Here is a 9034-nt window from a genome sequence, read left to right on the forward strand (position 1 = left end):
CCGACCCCAGACGAACGGTTCGTTATCTTTGGTGAGGCGAGTGAGGGGCTCAGCTATTCGGGAGAAGTTCTTCACAAAGCGCCGATAGTAGGCGCAGAGACCCAGAAAACGGTGCACACTTCGCTTGTCAGCAGGAATGGGAAAAGAAGCGACGGCGGCAGTCTTGTCGGGGTCTGGACTAACGCCCTTGGCGCTCACAATGTGGCCCAAAAACTTCAGCTCCTGGAAAGCGAAGTGACATTTCTCGGGCTTAAGGGAGAGACCAGCTGAACGGATAGCTTCGAAAACAGCGCGTAAGCGGCTGAGGTGTTCTTCGAAAGTGTCGGAGAAGATGACAACATCATCCAGGTACACAAGACACGACTGCCATTTGAGATCAGAAAGCACAGTGTCCATCATCCGTTGGAAAGTTGCCGGAGCTGAGCATAGGCCGAAGGGGAGCACCCTGAATTCGTACAAACCGTCCGGGGTAATAAATGCGGTCTTCTCCCGGTCACGTTCGTCCACCTCTATCTGCCAGTAGCCGCTGCGTAAATCGAGTGATGAAAAGTATCTGGCGTGGCGCAGACGATCTAGGGAGTCATCAATGCGCGGCAAAGGATAAACGTCTTTCTTAGTGACTTTGTTCAGACGTCGGTAATCAACACAAAACCGGAGGGTCCCATCTTTCTTTGCAACTAGGACCACAGGCGACGCCCACGGGCTCTTCGATGGCTGGATCACGTCGTCGCGGAGCATTTCTTGAACTTGCCTTCGAATTGCATCCCGTTCCTTTGAAGATATCCGGTACGGCGACTGGCGTAATGGTCTCTGGCTTTCATCAACTATAATTCGATGTTTTGTTATCGGCGTTTGCCTAACTCTGGAGGTTGACGCAAAACAGTCCTGGAAAGAGTCAATGACAGTCTGCAGGTTGCGTTTTTGACTAGGCAGGAGATTCGGGTTCACGTCGAGTTTAACCGGAGCATTCGTTGATTCCACGGACTTCGTAGTCCCTGTCAACGCGTACTCTCCGGCGCATTCCCCGAGTTCTTCAAAATAAGCAATCGTTGTGTTGGCCGCTAAACGTTGGGGTTCACAACCGAAATTTGTTATCAGTAGTTCGGCTCGCTTATTGTTCAGTTCTATAAGCCCGCGAGCTACACACACTTGCCGACCCAGGAGCAGTGACATGTTGGCTTCAGCGATGCCATGAGTGCCGGCGCTGTCATCGCACTCCACAGTTACTAACATGGTGGTTCTCGACGGAATCACCACGTTATCATCGCAGACCCGCAACTTAGTCCTGCGTTGCTGCGGTTCGTCGCCAACAGTACGGTGTGCGGCAAACGAGACGATCAGCTCCTTAAAGTCGATGACAGCCCCATATTCCTGTAGGAAATCCAGACCGAGAATCAGGTCTTTAGAACACTCAGGAAGCACAGCAAAGCAGCCGGGGAAAGTGACGCCGCGGATCTGAATTCGTAAGGTGCAAACGCCGGTCGGCGTCACAACATGGCCGCCGGCTGTGCGGATCTGGGGCCCAGTCCAAGGTGTCAAAACCTTTCTAAGGGTCGTGGCTAGCCGGCTGCTTATCACAGAGAAATCAGCGCCGGTATCTACCAGTGCGGTTACTTCACAGTTATCGGCGGTTACTGGAATTTCCGTAGAAGCCAACTGCTGGCTCTTCGTCGGCGGTGGGCTCGTCGGGTCAGGTGGTCGTTGGTCTCGTCGTCGCTGCAGATCGTCAAGTGGAGGCTCTTGTTTCTTTCTAGCTGCGGCGGCCCTACCCCCAGAGGACGCCGTCTTCAGTTTTCCCGCCGTGGGGACCTGCCTCTGAATTCGCCAGAGGTCGACGGGCGGCTGGGAGAAGAGAGTCTCCTGGGCGAAGGGGATCGAGACTGGCGTCGCGGCACGGTCTGAGCCTGCACGTTGGACGTCAGGTATTGTTCAATCTCCTGGGGTCGCTCGCCGTAGCGTGGCCGAGGAGCGTCTGAAGCGAAACCCCTTAAACCCATCCGACGGTAGGGGCAGTGGCGCAGGATGTGGCCGGGGTCACCGCAGTGGTAGCAGAGTGGCCGGTTCCTCGGCGTTCGCCGCATGTCCGCTTTACGCATGGCGGGCCGGAATTCCTGCGGCACGGTGGTGTGCACAGTTGGACGTGGGTACTGCACAGCCGGCACAGGTGAAAAAGCTTGTGCCACTGCCGCAGGCCGTCGAAGTGCCTCGCTGTAGGTCATGATGTAGGGTTGCGGCTGCGGCTCCGGAACAACTGGTGCTGGCTGCACCACTCGACGAATTTCATCCCGTACCACGTCCGACAGGGCGGCGACGCTGGCCTGTGGAGCTGCGAAGCGGAGTTTCGCGAGTTCTTCGCGAACGATGCTCCTTACAAGGTCTCGAAGATCTTCAGGAGGCAGCGTCGTAGGCGTGCAGGTTTGAGCGGCTGCCATACTAGCCTGCCGGCCGTACTGTGCACCGCGTTCCTGCAAGGAGCGTTCCATGCTCACTGCCTCCTTCGTAAAATCGGCCACTGTCCTTGGAGGGTCGCGGACAAGTCCAGCAAACAGCTGCTCCTTAACGCCCCGCATCAGGTGCCGCACTTTCTTTGCCTCGGCCATAGCAGGGTCGGCTCGACTGAAGAGGCGCATCATGTCCTCAACGAACATGGTGACGCTCTCATTAGGCTGCTGCGATCTCGAGTGCAGAGCGACTTCCGCCTTCTCTTTTCGTTCACTGCTGCCGAATGTCGCCAGCAGCTCGCGACGAAAAACCTCCCAGGTGGCAGAAGAGGACTCGTGGTTCTCGAACCAGATCTTTGCCGAGTCCTCTAGCGCGAAGTAAACGTTCCTCAGCTTGCGCTCACCGTCCCACTGGTTGAAGGCTGCCACACGGTCGAAACTGGCCAACCAGTCTTCAACATCCTCGAACCTGTCACCGTGGAACGTCGGCGGTGACCTGGGCGCGTGAAGTACGAAGGGAGTGTCAGCTACAAAATGTTGAGTGGTCTGGCTAGCTGTGGTTGATGTCATATCTCTTGCCGGTTTTGTCAGGCCGCTGAACTCCGGCTGTAGGCCTCGCAGGCGGCGGCTCGCTTTGTGGACGGGGGTTGTGTCCACGCACTGAGGGCTGGCTTCAAAGGTGTCTTCAGAGTCAGTGTACATGGGACGTTACCCAGCACCTCCACCAAATATGTCACGGCTATACAGTCGGGACAGCCAGGTCACGTTTTACTGAACAGCGCCAGGTAGCAGCGAACTCCCGAGCGGAACCCGAAGAGACGACGAAGAAGCCCCGCCCGCCACCATGGCTAAGGCTAGCCAGGATGGCGGTTGAGACAGTTCGGCCAGGAGACGGCGCCACGAGAATGTCCAGGAATGTGGCAATATATATATATATATATATATATATATACACACAGGGTGTTTCACCTAAGACTTTCTGCAATTTTTAAAAATAAGCTATTTGAATTAGATGCCCGTTTTTTCTGGCATAGCATTGTCAGTGGTGTAGTACATCATAATTCAGCTAAGATGTGCTAACTAGAAGGCTTGTTAACCAATATTTAATAGTTAACTTTTAAACTATTACCGTTGGGCTCCTTAATTATTGAGAGGCATGTAGCCCACCGTAAGTAATGTCCATATCCGTTTTTAGAATTTCGAGAACGCGATTATCCTCGGCGCTGTGGCCCAACAAATTTCGCCTACATCGCGCCAAAATACATACGGTTTGAGAAGCTTGCAGGCAAAGCAACCTCTCCAGTGAACCTAACTCTTCGAAATAGCCAAAATTTGTCGGGCCACAGCGCCGAGGATAATCGCGTTCTCGAAATTCTAAAAACGAATATGGACACTACTTACGGTGGGCTACATGCCTCTCAATAATTAAGGAGCCCAACGGTAATCGTGTAAAAGTTAACTATTAAATATTGGTTAACAAGCCTGCTAGTTAGCACGTCTTAGCTGCATTATGATGCACTATACAACTGACAATGCTATGCCAGAAAAAGGGCGCATCTAATTCAAATAACTGATTTTTTAAAATTGCAGAAAGTCTTAGGTGAAACACCCTGTATATATATATATATATATATATATATATATATATATATCTATATATATATATATATATATATATATATATAGTTAATGCAGAAAGTTTAACCAAGCGTCTCGAACAAGGTCTAGTTTTCTACTCACCTTGTAAGTAGCTAAGTTTTTCAAGGCGAGCTTATAAATAGTAGTAGTAGTAAGATACCTTTATTCGGCCATAATTTACAGGCCGAGCATGTCGACCGCCTGGGCGACCAGAAGTCGCTGTTCTTCCTGGAATAAATATAAAAGTGCGAAACATACAGAATTACTTTTCGAAATCAATTCGATTACATACTAATATTTCTCGAATGGCACCACACTAATGATAGCGAAAACGAAGCTTCAAGCCATATTTTCAAATGTCCTGAGCACATTTGAAGACCGTAAAGACTTCTCGAGGTGAGTGCTATTTTGAGGACATTAAAATAAAGCAATGAAAATCTCCAACTCGCGTATCGACTACAAATATGGAATGAGAACAGCGGTTCAAGTGCATCAGTCTATTTACTATCGGTTTTTTGGGGGTTTAACGCCCCAAAGCAACTTGGGCTATGAGGGACGCTGTAGTGAAAAGCTCCGGAAATTTCGACCACCAAGGGTGGTTCTTTAGCATGTACTGACATCGCACAGTACACGGGCCTCTAGAATTTCCCCTTCATCGAAATTCGGCCGCCGCGGCTGGGATAGTACCAGCGTATTTCGGGTCAGAAGCCGATCGCCGTAACCACTGAGCCACCGTGGCGGGGCAGTCCATTATGTTGCAAATGAAAAGAAATTTTCGGTGTCATGTTTTCATTGGCAACCAAGTGGAACAATCTGAACGGCTGAACATTATCTCACTTTGTTGAAAACATCAATCTTTCTAGGTCAAACTTGAGTGCTAAATATATAGCATTTCCAGCCATAATGCGCTGAAACAACACGACCACAACTTCGGCGCTTGTTTTTATTTAACTTCAAGGAAATTAAACATAAACGACACAACTGCCCAACTACACAAAGTGCCGTAATTTGGAGCCTTCTACGATGCCGCCATTATTTTCCCTCACTAGAACTTTGGCATGCTTACTTCCAAGATTACATAAACAGCCTTGGTGAATTGTTTGCAGATTATGGCCACCGCGTAATGGATCATTACATATACTCAGACTACGAGAATTGTGCTGTCGTGAATAATACTCAAGGTGAGCCATATTCCAAGCCATTGTGTGGAAGAGATTGAATGAGGCTGCATTCTTTTTTCTTGCGTTTCGGGAAAAGTGGACAAAGGGCGGCGGGTACAGGAACCTCTCGGAAAAGCTGTCACGTGCTGTACCCCCACAAGCATTGTGCCTGAAAATGGCTTGACATTTCTATTCATGATCTTCCACGTTTACATTACATCATATCGAACCAGTAGTTCACAGTGATCAAGGTGTAGTCTTTGTATTCTATCTGCAGTTCTCTATAAAAAAAAAATAACGTGGAATGCACGAGCAGAAAAAAATACTTAGACGCGTAATTATCCCTATGCCTTGACAGTACGTTAGCACTACGACTTCTGCTTGGTTTGAACTGCTTGTCTTTTACTTCTTTTCACCTGTTCACATTTTCTTACTTTGCCATGTATTTCTTTGCTCGTTAAAGCTTCTTCCCTTAAGTGTGCGGAATACTCTGCTAAGCGATTTCGATGCACTCTTTCCTGAGTCATTCTTGGTCATTTTCGATTTTGCTGAGGCGAGCTCCCTGGTTTTTGTTTTTGCTCACTCATTTCCGGTGATTATCAATTTCGCAGTCATTTTTTATTTTTTTTTGGGTGGGGGGGGGGGAACGGGGAGGGAGGGGGCCACCACCTTCAGATTTCTCCCTCCTCTGTCCTAAAAGCAGCGTTCGCCTGCACTTAGTATTTAAGCTGCGAAAGCATAAACAAGGCGCAATGTTATGACGCTTTTATTAACTAACTTCCTCCTGCATTCACAGACTGCGTGTTGTGGGTGTCATATGCGGTAAAAGACAACATCCCGCAAGTCTGCTTCGACCAGTTCCAAGACAGCTGCGACGTTGGAACGGTGGCCTATGACAAGGTATCCTGTGGGAGAGCTTTTCTATAGAAGCCTGGCCGAAGTGGTGAAGTTCGTTTGAAATGCCCACAATAAAATTATATAAGGCCAAAAATAAAGCTTGTTTGCATCCATTCTATCAGGCTGCGAAATAATTTCTTTGCGTAGGTTTTTTCTTAACCAACGCCATTACCAACCGCCTATCCCTGAGATGTAGCAAAACATTCTGAAAGAGTGACGAAAGGTTTTTATACTGAGTATACCCAAGAAACACAGAACGTTTTAAGAACGTCATGAAACAGCTGCAAACGTGCACAGGTGTCTTACGTTAGACTGAACTGCCTCAACGACGTGCAAATCGAGAAGTATACTGTGAAACGTCTGAGCGAATTACACAAATTACGCGAATTAAGCGAATAGCACGCTCATGTAGAGGTAGCTGTATGAACACAACCGTATTATCTTAATTGGACCTTTCATTACTGAAGCACAAGGTGCATAGTTGAGAATCTACGCCGCGGTGAACGTGAATCACAGAGTACCATCAACGTTTTCTTAACTTGATATCTTTTATTCAAACTATATCTTTCAGCGCCATTGCATACGGCATATGCATTTCTAGTTCGCTTACGTTTACGTAAATGCTACCGTTCTGGCAGCAGTGTCATTTGTCGAAAAGTCTGTTTTTAACCCAAGCTCCGACATTCTGAATTCGTTTTTAACAACCTGAATCTACAAACTACCTCTGAGCAAAAAAAAATCGGTCAGAAGAGTTTTGAAGCTAGCTATGACAGTACTGTGAATCACACGGCACTGTGACGGTACTGTGAATCGGTACTGCGAATTTGAGCAGCATGAACAATGTTGATGCTGTTGAAGAAATATTGAAACAGTGTAGACGCGTTGGCGATCAAAGAAAACTGTAATACACCTTTACTCTACAGATTAACCGACAGGTGGGAGACAGAACAACACAAGTCTTTCCTCCGTGCTGTAGCGGAGAGACGAGTACACCGCGGAGAACAGAACAGGCGCTAGTGTTTCCGTGGGCCCAAACCTTTTCGCGGTTAGACCGCCAAGCTCGCCGCGCTGGTGCCGCCGAGGCAACTCGAACCAGAGCTAGCACAAGTATACCCATATTCTGTTCGCGCTGTTCTGCTTCCCTCCCTGTTTTTCTTCCCGCGTCCTCGTGTGCAGAAAGCGCGAACATAAAGATGAATACATAACGTGAAGGGACAAAGAGCAGAAAAATATATGGATCCGTCCGAAAAGGACCTCTTGTCATGAAAAGGAAATTTGACGCGATTAAGGGCAGAGTGAAACGTAAATGAGGCAGCACGAGTTCTTCAGCACCCTTGGGCCCTATATATATGTACATTTTCTTTCCCGAGTTCGTTATTATTAAGTATTAATGCAAATGACCTCCACAGTGTCATACTCATTTTTCTCTATCAATACGCCGATGATACAGTGATTATAACTTCTGCTCATAATTTATATCACGTGATCTCTTCTTTACAGACTGCTGCCACAAAAGCTATCGACTGGTTTCGGGTGAAGTTAATTAGCATAAATGAATCTAAGACGCAAGCATTCGGCTTTCATAATCCTTTTAAGAAGGTGTGTCTTGACTACCCTCTCATTTTCATTGGTCGCACTGCACGTCTTGCTCTCGTAAGCCTCTAAAGTATTCATCTGTAGTAAAGTACCTCGGCTTGTATCTTGTGAGCGGCCTTGCTTACGTATGCAAATAACTACGCGCCGTATCATGCCTGTTCTACAATGCGAGATATTGCATGCCGTCATCGGTAAGGAGTATGAGCACTACCGCCTTAGGCTACTCTATCCTACAATATAGAATAACAGTTTACGGGCACTGCGCCGTTCGCTAGCACGACAGAATAAACGAGATATTGCCCTCCATCTTAAAAAAAAAAGTACGATTTAAGCTTAAGGGCTGAGAGACACCATTTAAGAATACTTTTGAAGCCAAATTCTAGTAAGCTTTTGAGGCAGACTGTTGTTTTGAAACACTTCTGGTTAAGGGAATTCATCGCTTCGTACTTTTCCCCGGGTTGCTTAAGGCAAAAAGACAGTTTTTGGAGGCTACGATGTTCTACAAGGTATTGAACTAGAACCAACGCTTGTTACGTTCCAGCCTACTTCAATAGTTTACCGCCTGGCACCTTCTGTACAAAAACAAAATACAAATTAAAGACACTCCTCAGGCGTCTCTATTTTTAAAGGCTTATCTTTAGCATTACGTTTTTGCTATAGCTCGTGTTCCTGAATGTGCAATCACCTTTTTGCCTCAGCAGCCTGACCGCCATGTACTTTCGTCTATTGTTCTTTCGACCATTTTGTCGAGACACACTGCTGTTTAAGGCATGTTGACGGGCTAGTTGGTTTTTCATCTTGAAACTTGGGAAAAAACCCACCTAGGCGCAAATGATTTCACGACACAAAAAGAGACGAGGCGCCTGTCCGTTGTCTCCTCGTCTCTTTTCGTGTCGTGAAATCATTTGCGCCTAGGTGGGTTTTTTTCCCATGTTTCAACATTGCTGTTTCTCACTTCCTTCTGCAGATAATGTACAAATTTTAATACATATTTTTTCATGTCCTGTACTCTGCTTCACTGATTTTTTCTGTATACGTGTACCGTGTTTAATTTTTCTGTCTCTCAGGTGTTGCCGCTCACGCGAATCGTTTAAAAGGCCTAATTATATGTGATGCTTTCGTTGGCGATATTAAAAAAAAATTCTTGCTGTCGAGTACGAATAAACCGGAGATACTAAGCGGGCATTGCGAGCGAACGACAAAAGAATGATATTGTCACTCATCCCACGTGCCTTTATATCATATAGGCTTGGCTGACACACGTCACATCTTGAGTTATAATAAGGCCGCACGCTGAGAGAT

This window comes from Amblyomma mixtum, chromosome 9 (genome assembly GCF_055824585.1).
Source record: "Amblyomma mixtum isolate Tamu chromosome 9, ASM5582458v1, whole genome shotgun sequence".
Classification (NCBI taxonomy): Eukaryota; Metazoa; Arthropoda; class Arachnida; order Ixodida; family Ixodidae; genus Amblyomma; species Amblyomma mixtum.